The sequence below is a fragment of the Phyllostomus discolor genome, chromosome 3 (genome assembly GCF_004126475.2).
Source record: "Phyllostomus discolor isolate MPI-MPIP mPhyDis1 chromosome 3, mPhyDis1.pri.v3, whole genome shotgun sequence".
Lineage (NCBI taxonomy): Eukaryota > Metazoa > Chordata > Mammalia > Chiroptera > Phyllostomidae > Phyllostomus > Phyllostomus discolor.
This window is the reverse complement of record NC_040905.2, coordinates 149,304,638-149,318,039: the sequence shown is the minus strand read 5'-3', so window position 1 is coordinate 149,318,039 and position 13,402 is coordinate 149,304,638. Positions and strand designations below refer to the sequence as shown.

The 13,402-nt window shown below is 41.7% G+C and overlaps 2 pseudogenes; one reads left to right on the top strand and one right to left on the bottom strand.

Annotated features, from left to right (window-relative positions):
* The first annotated feature begins 9,435 nt into the window (after positions 1-9,435).
* LOC114513536 lies at positions 9,436-9,554 on the top strand (annotated as a pseudogene).
* A 489-nt stretch (positions 9,555-10,043) lies between these two features.
* Positions 10,044-10,709, bottom strand: LOC114511845 (annotated as a pseudogene).
* Between the last annotated feature and the right edge of the window lie 2,693 nt (positions 10,710-13,402).

Genomic DNA, 13,402 nt, shown 5'->3' with positions numbered 1-13,402 from the left:
CCTTTGTCTCATACCTAAAATGTCCTCAAGTAGACAGGGCCAGCTGGCTGCTGCTGGGTTGGTCAGCCCCGTGATGTACTGCTTTATGAAACTGGACATAGACTTATTTGCTAATCATGATCCATACACAAGTTCCCTGAGAAATATTTAAATCCAGCTTCTTGTGTCCGCATGTGGTCTGCAGGTAAGCCCCAGAGAATTCAATTATTCTTTTTTTACTTATAAATTCCCTGCCCTTTGGCCCTGTTAGCCCACATGGTGCTACTTTCCCTGACAGGCTTTATTTAGCTTCCCTTAGCTGACTTCATTCACCTCAGAAGCTCCGGGATTTTTAGGCATGTGGGAGAAGCAGACCAGACAGCTCAGCAAACCCATCCATCTTCTTTACCTCAGCCAACATGGACAAACACCTTGCCACTCTCAGTGTGGTCCAGGGATCAGCAGCATCAGCCTCACAGATCAGCAGCATGACATCACAAATGTCCACCTTCAGGTCTACCCAGACCCACTGAATGAGAATCTGCATTTTAATAGGTCCTCAAGTGATTCCTGTGCACATGCCAGACCACTATACTCTCATTTCAACCATGGTTTATTAATGAGATTAGCTGGATAAATCCCAGGTGGTTAAAAAAACAAAGAGCAATTAATGACATTTATCTTAAGGATTACCTTTCCATCATTTTATTTCTTAGATCTCCTTTGCTTCTTCACTCCCCCATCTTTATAACTTATACCACTTTTTGAGCCCCTTCTCTGCACCAGAGGCATTTCTAACCCTTAGAAAATTTCAAAAGATATATTTATTCTTAATGTGCAAATGAGGCTTAGAGGGTTACATATACACTCAAATTTGAAAAGCTATAAATTTTAAGCATAGGTATGTCCCTCTCCAAGGCCTGCTGTTTTCTTCCCACAGCATGACATTGTTTCTCAAAACCCTGGCAAATGCCCCAGCCTAGATCTTGCCCACCTAGACAGAGGCCTTTGTCTGCCTGGCACTCGAAGCTTCTGGATTTGTCTTTGCCTCTCAATCCCTTTCTCATGTTCCTTTCACTGCAAGGTTACCTGAGTCTTATTCTCTCAGGTCCCAAACATTAACCAGGTACTCTTATCTTCTCAGAACAATGGGAATCGCCTGTGCATTCTAACTGTCGCCTTCAACAGGAGTACAGAAGGAAGAAGTGTGAAGATGGCAGGAAGGTGAAGATGCATTTAGGCAAGTAGAGTGCATTTTGCCAGGATATGCCCTCTTCCTATCCAAATAAAGAGCTCAAATGGCTGTTATGGATTTGGTACTGAGTTGTGTCTGTGATGGGTAGAAAGATCTGGAAAGTGTGATTTCATGCCTGGAAAGAACATTAATCTAGTTGGGGATCTGGGCTGCTGGGGTCTGTGCACATAAAAGCCCCATGAAAAAAGAACATGGGGACAGAGAGGTGACTGCTTCTGGGTATTGAAATCACAGATGATTCCACATAGCAAGTAGCATTTGAGGATATCACCATGTGGAAGGGTGGGGTGGGAGGGAGAGGGCATCCTAGTCAAGGGGAGAACATACACAAAGACAGAGGTAAAAGCATCTTTGAGGAGTGTCATACATAAAGTCCTATGTGGCTCATAGATGGTGTGTTAGATGCCAGTAGGGTAAGGTTAAGGGGGTAGGTAGACTAAGGAATGGCTCATGAGAATCACTGAAGTTTGTGAAGTGGTGTGATCAGAAATGGGCAATTGTCTTCCTTCTTTGGCAGAGAAGATAGATCAAAGCAGACAGTGACTAGATTGAGGAAGATGACAGATTCATACCTAGAATAAAATTCAGAAAACATGTAGATGAGACATTTTCAAACTTTGTGCCCATTTGTGCAAATAAAATCTCACTCAACTACATGAACAAAATGGGTTAAAGTTAAATTGCTCTGATCAGAATGAGGGAGGGAAGAACTGAGTACTTTCTTTCTTTCTCACCGAACGGATTCTAAAGGGCCTTCTTGGTTGAAAGTCAGTGATTAACAGGAATCAGCAAACTATAACTAAATCATGCCTGCCACCTATTCTTGCAGATAAAATTCTACTTGAACACAGCCATGCCTGTTCAATGACATATTGGCTGTGGCTGCTCTCAGGCCACATTGATTGAGCTGAGTAACTAGGGCAGAGATCAAATGGCCCACAAAATTGAAAATATTTACTGTCTGGCCCTTTACAGAAAAGGTTTGTCAACCTCTCACCTAGAGCCTGGCTACTCAAAGATGGTCCTCAGACCAGTTGTACTTGTAAGGTTTTTTTAGACCCCGCCGAGGAAATAAGCAGCCAATTAGCCATGAAAATAGGCAGATGAGCTTTATTTTGGAAGTTTGTGCTCCTGGGCGAGATTTCCTCTGCCCGTACAGAGAAAAGGCCGAGAGGGAGAAGGGAAAGGGTGGGAATTTTATGTGGCTTGACTTCACGCGGGAGCCAAGGATTGGTTCTTGGTGAACAAAGAAGCAACATATCATTGGTGGTTCCTGGTCTGATGTCAACCACCTCTTCCGGGTCAGAGTTCAGTCGCCATATTACTTGTAGTCCAAATGGTGGCCATGTTTGTAGTCCAAAACGCTATAATTGTAATTAGGTTCCCAATTGTCCTACCTTGCCCATCCTGACAGTACTGGCCTGCATACATTGTCCCTGTATTCACAGAGTTCAGCATGGGGAAAGTTGACTTAGTAGTCATTACCTTGGAGAGGATCATTGGAATTAGCAGTTATGTGATATGACTAGACACCAAGGGAGGGAAGCCAAAAGAAAAGAAAAGAGGGTCTGAGAAACCACAAGGAGTAACTAGATTTGGAGAGCAGACTGAATGAGTGAGGATAAATCACTGGGAAAAGTAGCAACTCTCACTGGCACTAAAATATGACATATTGCAAGATCTTGTATTTTTAATCCAACATTCTAAGATATTTCTCTCTCCTCCAAAATACCTGAAAAGTTTTCATGTTAGGAATCCAGGTTAAATGATACAGATATATATCCTCTTGCTTTCACGGCATATAATGTCCCTGTATATACCTCTCTTTACCTTTTTTAAAGTAGTGTTTTTGAGGCCATTAACACATTCTTAAAATGTAAACTCTTCTCTAAGAAGAAATGTGCATCATGATGTGTTTATCAAATGTCTGAAAATATGGTAAATTTTTTCTCTTATTTTAAGGCATATCCTACTTTTTAAGTTGACATGCAAGTCAGGAAGATTACAAAACAAACTCACAAATGAAACAACACCCTTTTATAATCCTAGCTTACTTTTTACTCTCACAAACAGCATACAAAGATCTGTTTTTGACAGTTGTTAAGTTACTTTTAAGATTTTGATTGCTGAAATTCTCCTCAAAGCAATTTCTAACTTTTTTGTTTCTCTTTTCTTTTTCCCTTCCTTCTCCACTGTAAACCTGGGTCATTAACCAAGTGTTGAATATTCCAAATGTAAAGCATTCACAGACATTCTTCAAGATATTATTTTCAGTGTTATCCTCATGTGCTCACAAAAATGGTTTCTTAATGGTATACAAGGTCTGTCCGGAAGGTATCCAGTCACGTAATGTAAAAAATAGAGACATTTATTGAGGAAGATACAAGATATAAAAAACACTATGCATAGGAAAATGATACCTCAGTCCCCTTTAAAGTAGGCACCTTGGGACCTCAAGGTGAGGCACCCCAGAACCCAGTGATGATGATTAGTTCTCCCAATCATCATCAACTACCCTATTGTATTTTCCTGAATCTCATCTATAATCTGAAATCTCTTCCCTTTCAAAGGTGATTTTAGTTTGGGGAAAAGCTAGAAGTTCCTGGGTGTGGAGGGCTCCACCCACAGGGCCCCCCCACCCCCCTCACCCCCCCAACCCCCGGCCACCACAGATGAGAATAAGTCTACCAAGGTCTACCTGCTTGGGGAGGAAAGGCAGCAGATCTCTCAAAGGAGAAAGGCCAGGAACCTGTTCCTCAATAGTCTTTTACTGGGTTTAATTTGCATAGAAATACAGGCTGTATACATAAAGCTGACTGATCATTGTCACACAGAAATGATTAAACAATAGATAACATTCAAAGAACTCTGAGGCCTTATTCTGAGTCAGGGTCAGATAGTCAAAGGGTCAGACAACTTTGGGAAACAAACTTCTTGCTTTGACCCTTATCATTTAAATTGAGGGTATTAACAAAGTAGGTTTCATAGGATTTTATGCATTCCTTCTTAGGCCTGATCACCCTAGGGAACCTGCCCTTTCCAGAACAGGGCCTTACCCACCTCCAGCATTGTTTCAGGCCTAAGGCATTATTTTAGGCTTAAGTCAGGCAGGGGAAGTAAGGCAGCCAAGAGACTGGGAGACTTCTCACAGATGGAATGAGGACCCAGGCTATGTTAAAGCCAAGGGGTGAGAGTCCATCACCTCCTTTTGCTATAGCCCCCCAGATCCTTCCCTGAGGGCCCCTTCATGACCATGCCTGTCTTAGGATGTCCCTCCCTTGAGGAATCTTACCCATCATTGGCTAACCAGTCATGTACTGGGGGCCAGGGAAGGTGAAGTAAAGTGGGCAGAGGTGATGCTCCTGCCAGGGAGATAAGCTTTATTCCTTAGTGGCTTATGGTCCTCAGGTCTTTTTACTCAGCCTTAGCTGTGGGGTATTATAGCTTCTGAAACCAGGCAGGGTAGTTCCCAACAGCTGGGCACCAAATCTGAGCTGTAGTGGGGTGGAGACACCTGGCTAATTTGATGTTTCCCCAAAAAACTCTGTATAAGACATGATACACAAGAGGCCACATTGTTGTGATGAAGCTGCCAATTTCCAATTGCCCAAAGCTGTGGCCCTCTGAATCATCTGAATAGTTTCCACAAGGAATGTTCAAGCTTAACATAAAATCTGATGCAGATTCATTACTCTACTTGCTCAGTCATTTTGAACGTGATGGCCTCATAGAACGCATGCTCTCTCAACAGCATCTACTGCCCCCACTGACTAATACAGCGAAGTCATCATTGTTCACACATGCACATTCCAGTCCACTCTCCTTGGCTGCCAGGTTACAACAGTGTGGCACAAACTGTTCTTATTATATTAACAATGGCCATACCATACTTCTCCAGACAGACCTCCTATAAACTTTATTTTAACTCCACTGATCTGTACCAATAATGTTTCTAGATCAGTGCTGTCCAATAGAATTTTCTGCAATGACAGAAATGTTCTATGTCTATGCTATCCATTCATTAGCCTGTAGCCACTTGTGGCTATTGAGCACTGCAAGTGTGGATAGTGTGACAAGAAAATGGAATTTTAAATAAATTTTTATTTAATATATATTTATTTGTATTTATTAGTTGATTTGTAAGAGAGGGAGAGAAATACCTATTTGTTGTTCTACTTATTTATGTATTCATTGGTTGACTCTTGTATGTGCCTTGAGTTGGGATCAAACCCTCAACCTTGGTGTATGGGGACAACACTCTAACCAACTGAGCTACCTGGCCAGGGCAATTTTTTAAGTTAATATAAATTTAAATAGCGACAGGTGCTGTTGTTACCATATTGGATGGTGCCATTCTAGATTCTTTCAACCACATCTGAAAGCTATACCTTCATTTATTAAATTGAAAAGAGTAATACTACCCCTTGCTTTGACTTACCTCATACACAAATGATTTAGTAACTGTTGCCTGGCATTTTTTTTTTGCATGAGAAATAGGTTATTCAGGCATTTCCAATGAACACTATCTATGGGCCAGGTACTTTAGTAGAATCTGCAAAGGGATATAGAAATGAAATAGATACAGTGTTAGTCACTGATCTCAAGGAAAAAAAGACTGTAAACAAATAACTGTACTACATTGAAGATGCAGTGAACAGAATCTGAACAGAATCTGAACAGAATCACGCCCTAAAGGTATAGCTGAAGGTGCAGCTCATTCAAATGGTGAGGGGAGGGTTGGGGGCAGTGCTACAAGTAAGCTCTCATAAAGGAGGTGGCTTTGGAGGAGGGTTTTCAGGTGAAAACTCGGCAAGTGAACTGTATCAACAAAGTGCATGATGTACTTGCAGGAAGCTTAGTCTAGGGAGGCTGGGACAGAGGGTACATTCAAAATTGGTAGGGGATGAGGATAGAGAGGTAAGTCTGAGAGGCCCTTGAAAAGCATGCTAAGGGGGTGAGCTAGGACCAAGGTGAGCCACTGCGCTTTTGGAAGGGAGTGAAATGAAAGGTGTATGTGAGGGAGTGGCAGACAAACAGTCAGAGACCAGATTATCAAGGCTTGGTGTGATGAGCTCAGGAGTTTAAACTTTATTGTGAAAGTGATGTTGGGGAACCCTTAGACGAGTTTACACTAGGATTATGTAATCTCTGGCAGCAGTGAGGAGGGTGAATTGGAGAGAGATCAAAGAGGAATTCAAGAAATTCTCAGGATGGGATGGCTATTTGAAGAAAAACTAGTTTTGTCTGGCTCCCAGGGAAACCCTGAAGAAGTCTGAAATCTCTAGGAAGCCAGGTGTGGAAAAACAAGTGTTCTAGAGCTGCCCTACCCCTACCTCACATCAAGGGTCATGGGTGCTTCTTGGATCCTCCCTAGATCACAAACCAGTTCTAGGATGTGGATTGACTTCCCTTAACAACATTTTGGCCTATACACAAGACCTATGGCACTCACTGAAGTGTTCTTAACTATTACGGAGCCACTGGTAATATTACCATTTCCCAATCAGAAAATTATGACATTCTGGTACATCATGGAATTGGGTTATTGTGTTCTGACAGCTGGTTCTCCAGTTTGGCTTTGCCAGTGTTTGCTTAAGACAGTAGAGGGCAGAGGTTGTTACAGGTAGGACAATAGGACAAGAAGGGAAGGGAGGTAGGAAAGGGTAGTAGCAGTAAAATAGACAGAGGGCTTTGTGTTCTAAAAAGTTCATGGCATGGTGGTTAATAATATGGGCTTCCCGGCCAGCCTACACAGAGTACAAATCACAGTTTCCCTATCAGAGTAGTAACCTTAAGCAAAGTATTTAACGTCTTTGTGCTTTAGTTTCTTAGCTTATAAGATGGGGACAATAATAATAATAGAATCCACTTCTTATGAATATTACCTAAAAGACTTACAACAATACCTAGCTTATAGTAGGAACTCAATAAGCATTAATTATTACTATTACCAGAGGATGGACAAGTGCCATTTTCTATAGTTGAGATGCAAGAGTGGTTTTAACTTTAAATGTACATGCTAATAATGTTTACATATTATTTAGATAGCTCAAATAGCAATAGATTAAAAAAGGATTATTAAATCCACTCAAAGTGCTTTTATCGTAATAATTTCTGGGAATCAGATATCTAGGTGAAAGTTCATTGAGGAGCATGTATCATTGCAACACAAAATAGACCAAAGTTCAGAGCTAGATAGAGTTGCTATATGACTCATTTGCCTTATCATAGGACCAGCACCACAACTTGGAGGTAAAATTTAACAGGAAATGGCTCAAATCTAGTCCCACACACAATGCAAAGTTGTGCAAGACAAAAGTGATGAGTGTTGTGTCATGCATGGTGTGGTGATATATTGCTTAAGATGCAAGTGTGCAATCAGTCTTGGCAGCAGTCAGATCATCATCTCACTTTAGAAAAGGTTTTCCATTGGCCCTATATACTTTCACCCTCTGGGTTATTTCCCAAAGTCTATTTGCTTTAAGGTAATAAGCAAAGTAAACCTTTCTCAACCACCCTGAGTTTATCATTACCCTTTCCTACACTGTCATCAGGGTCATGTGAGTGTGGAAGAGATTCCCAGGGAAGATCCTCTGAGGATACTGAGTGTTTATGAATTTAAGAGGTTTTCAGGAGTGGCTACTCCTAGAGCTGGAAGCTGAGTGTCACAGGGGTTAAGACAAAGTTTTCTCATAAACTTGAGAAGAGTTAAGAAGTATCATCCTCTAAAAAGAATCAACAACATAAGGGGAGGCAATGTGGCCTGGAAACTAGCTAAGTCAGGCAGATCTGTATTTCAATAACCAGCTTTCAACTTTGCAAAATGGCATATGTGTCAAGCCACTCACTGCAGCACTGGAAATGTACTGGGAAAATAAATGGAAATATACTGTGTATCAATAGGGAACTAATTAAATAAATTATGATATGATTATGTGGAAAGCTATCCAAGCAGAAAAACAACTTACAGAGCAGTGTATAAAGTATGTTACCCTTTGTGGAAAAAAAAAAAAAGGAGAAAGTGTATTTTCTATTTTGTATCTGCTTGCTTAGAAAGTAAAATATCTCCATAAGAATATCAAAGAAATTAATAAGACTGATTGCCTGTGGGAGGGGAAGTGGATGATTGAGGACTAAAAGGTTGAAAAAAATTTCAAGATTTTTCAATTTTAAACTACACGACTCTTTCACCTGTTCAAAAATTAAGGCAACCGTTCTAAAAGTAAAGAGCCATACATCTGGAGAAAAGTTGAGAAAAAAAAAATCCAGCTTTCCTTTTTACTAGCTATGTAAACCTGAACAAGTTATCTAACTTCTACAGGGCTCATGTCCCTTAGACACATGGGGGGGGGGCAACAATAGGACCTATCAGCTAGGTTTTAAATGATTAAATTTTACACTAAGGAATAAATTTATATTTACATTAGTTGTACCATACCTGACATGTAAATACTAGATACATGTTAGATGTTAACATTATTAGATTTGTCAGAATTTCAATCATAAAGGCACTCTTGTGAGGAAGCAAAGAAACAGACGATACTGACTATGCTGGTATAGAGCTCACAGATATGTATATACACACATAGCCCCCACTCAATAACTACTTTCTTCTAACAGTTTCAGTCAAAAATCTTGTGTCACCTCTGAATCCTCTCTTTCTATCAGACCCCACACTTAAAAATTGTTAACAAAATCTGCTGGTATTATCTTCAAAATATTCAGATACCCAGAAGCCAGAAATCCTTCTTATCTCTTCCTCCCATACCACTTGGTCCAAACATTATCTTCTACTGCCTGTCCTTCTACAATAATCTCTTAGCTAGTCTCTTAGGGAACCCCTACCACTATACCCCCTCTTATAAAAAATATTTTATTTACTTATTTTTAGAGCATGTGGAGAAAGAGAGGGAGGGAAACATTGGTTGGTTGCTTCTGCACACCCCCAACTGGGGACCTGGCCCACAACCAGGCATGTGCCCTGATTGGGAATCGAACCAGCAACCTTTCAGTCCTCAGGATGGTGCTTAGTCCACTGAGCTACCTACACCAGCCAGAGACTACATCCTCTTTTTTAATATCAACACAGTATTAGTGTAATCCTCTTCAAAACTGGCTCAACTCAGAGTAAAATCCAAAGTCAAGATCTGGCATTATATGGCTGTACTGCATCTTTTAAAAATTTTATTTGTTAATTTTAGATCACTTCTCGACCTTTTGGCTAAGATCAAGTGTAGGATATGTTCTTATCAGTTTAAAATTTATTTATTAATTTTAGAGAAAGAGAGAAGAAGGGAGAGACAACTGAGAGAGAAACATTGATCTATTGTTCCCCTCATCCATGCATTCACTGGTTGATTCCTATATGTGCGCTGACTGGGGACTGAACCTATAACCTTAGTATATCAGGAGAATGCTCTAACCAATTGAGTTACCCCTCTAGAACCCTACTGCTTTTTTTTTTATCTCAACTCCTATTTCTCTCCTCCTTACTGCCTTTTTTTTTTAAAGATTTTATTTATTTATTTATTTTTTAGAGAGGGAAGGGAAGAAGAAAGAGAGAGAGAGAAACATCAATGTGCGGTTGCTGGGGGCCATGGCCTGCAACCCAGGCATGTGCCCTGACTGGGAATCGAACCTGCGACACTTTGGTTCGCAGCCCCTGCTCAATCCACTGAGCTATGCCAGCCAGGGCTTCCTTACTGCCTTTGAAACACACTAAACTCCTCGCTATTCCCCAATCATGCCAACTTAGGAGACTGAAATATATATCTCAAAAAATGAGAATTCAAGTCAAAAACATTTTTATTCAGCATCCAAAATCTTTTTAATAACAAGGTAGGATCTGGGGTTAGGTTTTGTAGCCACAGCTGGCCTGCTGTCCTTTTGTGCACTCAAACTTCTGCCCTTGGATTGCATGTAGGGTTTGGTGTGGCTGTGAAGGGTTTCTGAGGCCTTGCTGAAAATGCTTGTACACCTCTCAGCCCTTGCGAGGACCAGAAAGCAAGATGGTGCCATAGCCCTTCGGGGAGTCCAGGGCCAGCTGGTCGATGGTGAGGATCTTGCCCCACTCCTTGAGGATGCAGCTCCAGGTGCAGCTGCTCACACGAAGTGCACACACCTTCAGCCTGGGCACCTCCTGGACACACATGTCATCGTTTATAGTCCCCACAACCACTGTAGTTTTGCCCTCACAGCCAGGAAGCTTCATCTTCCAGATCATCTGGGAAAGGGACAGAGCTGGCCGGTTGGTACGGCTCATGAACAACCTCTTCGGCACCACTTGGTTGAAGGTGGAGTTGGCCTGTCTGGCCAGAAACCTGCATAGCTTGACCAACAGCCTGGAGTTAAAACTGTCCTGGCTCTTGGGCTCCCTGTGCCAAACCTTCTGGTCTTTGTTGTGGCGGATGTTGGCTCCCATGATGGCTCCTTCTGTTCCACCCAAAAACATTTTTTTAAGAGTATGAAATTTGTACAACGCAAAACTCTTCCTCAAGAGTTTGATTGATATAGAACTCTGCAACTGACAGTTAGAGAAAAACCATGTTGTTTAGGCACATGAGGATCATTTAATAAAACTGACAATGTGGTAAGTCAAAAAGAAGGTGCCCTAAAACAAAATATCCAATATTATATAAACCAGATCCACAGGTCATGACCTGATAAAATTAAAAACTAAAAACAAAAAGATAATTAAAAAATGCAAACCACTCATCCTTATACAGCCTTTAAATTCTCAAAAAACTGTACCAAAACAATCCAATGAGTAAAGGAAAACCATTTCAATAAATTATGCTGAAAAACTAAATATTCATATGGAAACAAATGAATCCTAACCATTAGTTCACAATATGCACAAAAAGTATTTTGAGATGAATCACAAACCTAAATGTAAAAGGTAAAACCATGAAGCTTTTAGAGGAAAATATATGAAAATATGAGGGGAACCCTGTCCCACGGAGTCTTCCCAGTCACTGATGAAATGAGTTGGACCAGACATAATCTGTCTGGGGGAAAGGGGCTCGTGATTCCCTTAGTCCTAAACCCTTCTCTGAAACAGCTTTTACTGAGATTGGTATGTGCAGGGGTATACAACATACTTGCATAGCACATCAATCAATGTCAAAGGGCTATAGTTACAGAAAACAGATATTATCTATAGATAACGATTGAAGAGACACAGAAATCTGCCTCAGGTCAGGGTCTGTTAGACTCACTGACGCCAGGGTCGTTAAGGCATGGTTCATGAGATTAGGTGTTCACTCACTTATGCTTTGAACTTAAACATCTGGTTTATACCAGCAAGGCTATACAAAGCAAAGCAGGCTTCAAAGGGTACAATGCATTCTTCAGGCCCAATTTCCCACAGGAACCCTTGGTGCTAGCATCAGGTCATATCTGCCTCCTGCATTCCCAGTTTTCCAGTCAAGTCTTAGAGGCCTCTTTTGAGGCCTAGCTTGTGTGGGGCTATAGTTTCTGATACCACACAAAGTGGTCCCCAACAAAAATATCTGGATGGTTTGGGATTGGGCAAAGGTTCCTTAGATAAGACACAATGACTACAAAAGAAAAACTGATAAAGTAGACCTCATCAAAATTAAAAACTTCTGATCATCAAATGTCACCCTTGAGGAAATGAAGAAGCAAGCTATGCACAGGTAAAATATATTAACAAAGCATATATATGTGTACCAAAAAGGGGCCACATACTAAACCTGACAAGCTTCGGGGAGGCCTGCATGGTTACCTTACAAACTCAAGACCTAAAGCAACCACACAAGATGACCTGGAATTAAAACTTTCTAGCTAGCTCTGGCTGGGTAGCTCAGTTGGTTAGAGCATCACCCTGATACATCAAGGATATGGGTTTGAATGCATAAATAAGTGGAACTGTGACAGAGGGGTTTGACCAAATCACTGCAGAGCAGGGGAGACCCCAATGCAGGGGCACCCAAATCTAGCAGAAGAGGCTTCTCCCCTCACCCCCAAGAAGGGGGCGGCCATCAGAGGAGCCTGTCAGAAGCGACAGGGAACAAGCTAATGTAGCTCTGGCTACAGAGCAGCTCAGCACCTCCTGCTTCCATTTTCCCAGACAACAGTGCACAACCAACTCAGGTGTTACCTTGGAACACTGCTTAAAGAGAGGCTGCGCAGGCTGGGGTGGCTGAAAATGTCACACTATACACGTCATAAGGTGATGCCCCACCCCGCGTAACGATGCTCTGTGGGCTGAGAAGTGTGGTGGATGTAAGCCAGGACTGGTGGACAGGCTGAAAACTCCTGCCTTGCATGGGGTTTGGGGATAGGACTTTAAAAGTGGAGAGTGTGCAGAAATGCAGCCTTTTTTCTTTCCTTCCCCTTGTGGCCAGGGGCTAGGGGGTCAGGGGCCAGAGTTCCCAGGTCAGCAGGCCCTGGAGATCCCATTGCCAGGCTCCAAGCCACACTGTATCTCTCCCACACAGAAAGCCAAGCCAGCATGCTGTGCTGCATGGTACTGCCCAGCCAGGTGCACATACTCGTGAGAGGTACGTGAAGTGGAACTGTGACCAAGAACCTGCCAAGGCACCTGGATAATCATGCTGCAGCCACCTGCATATCACAAAGGACAATATTTTTAAATGGGGGAAGGGATTCCATGTGCATCCGTGAACTGAGCTGGCCAGGTGTGCAGGGGTTATTTTCTTTTGGGTGTTGTAAAGGAAATAAGCTTTGAGGCATAAGCCCATTATTCTTTTAAAATTGTATAGCTTTTATGTATGTATGTATGTATGTATTTATTTATTTATTACTTCAAAAGAGACCTTTATCTCTAAGCTTCTCACAACTCTACTGTGGGAGTGCTCCGCCTGCAGAGCCTCCCCCACCCTTCATGGATGAGAGTAAGTCTTCCAATACATGATCTGCTTGGGAGGAAAGGTGGCCAATCTCTTAAAGGAGAAAGGACCGAAATTGTACAGCTTTTAACTAAATAGCCCCTTCCTTTTCCACCAAACCTCTGCCTCTGGAGTTTATTGGTGGCAGGCAGCAGAACCCCAAGTGACTGTACAGTAACAGAACAGAAAATTAATATTTCTTTCTCTCTCTTCCCTCCTCTCTTTCTCTCTAGAATCAATTTAAAAAAACTTTCTAGCTAAAAGTGAGTCATAGTAGGGAGTCAGGTTCTAGAAT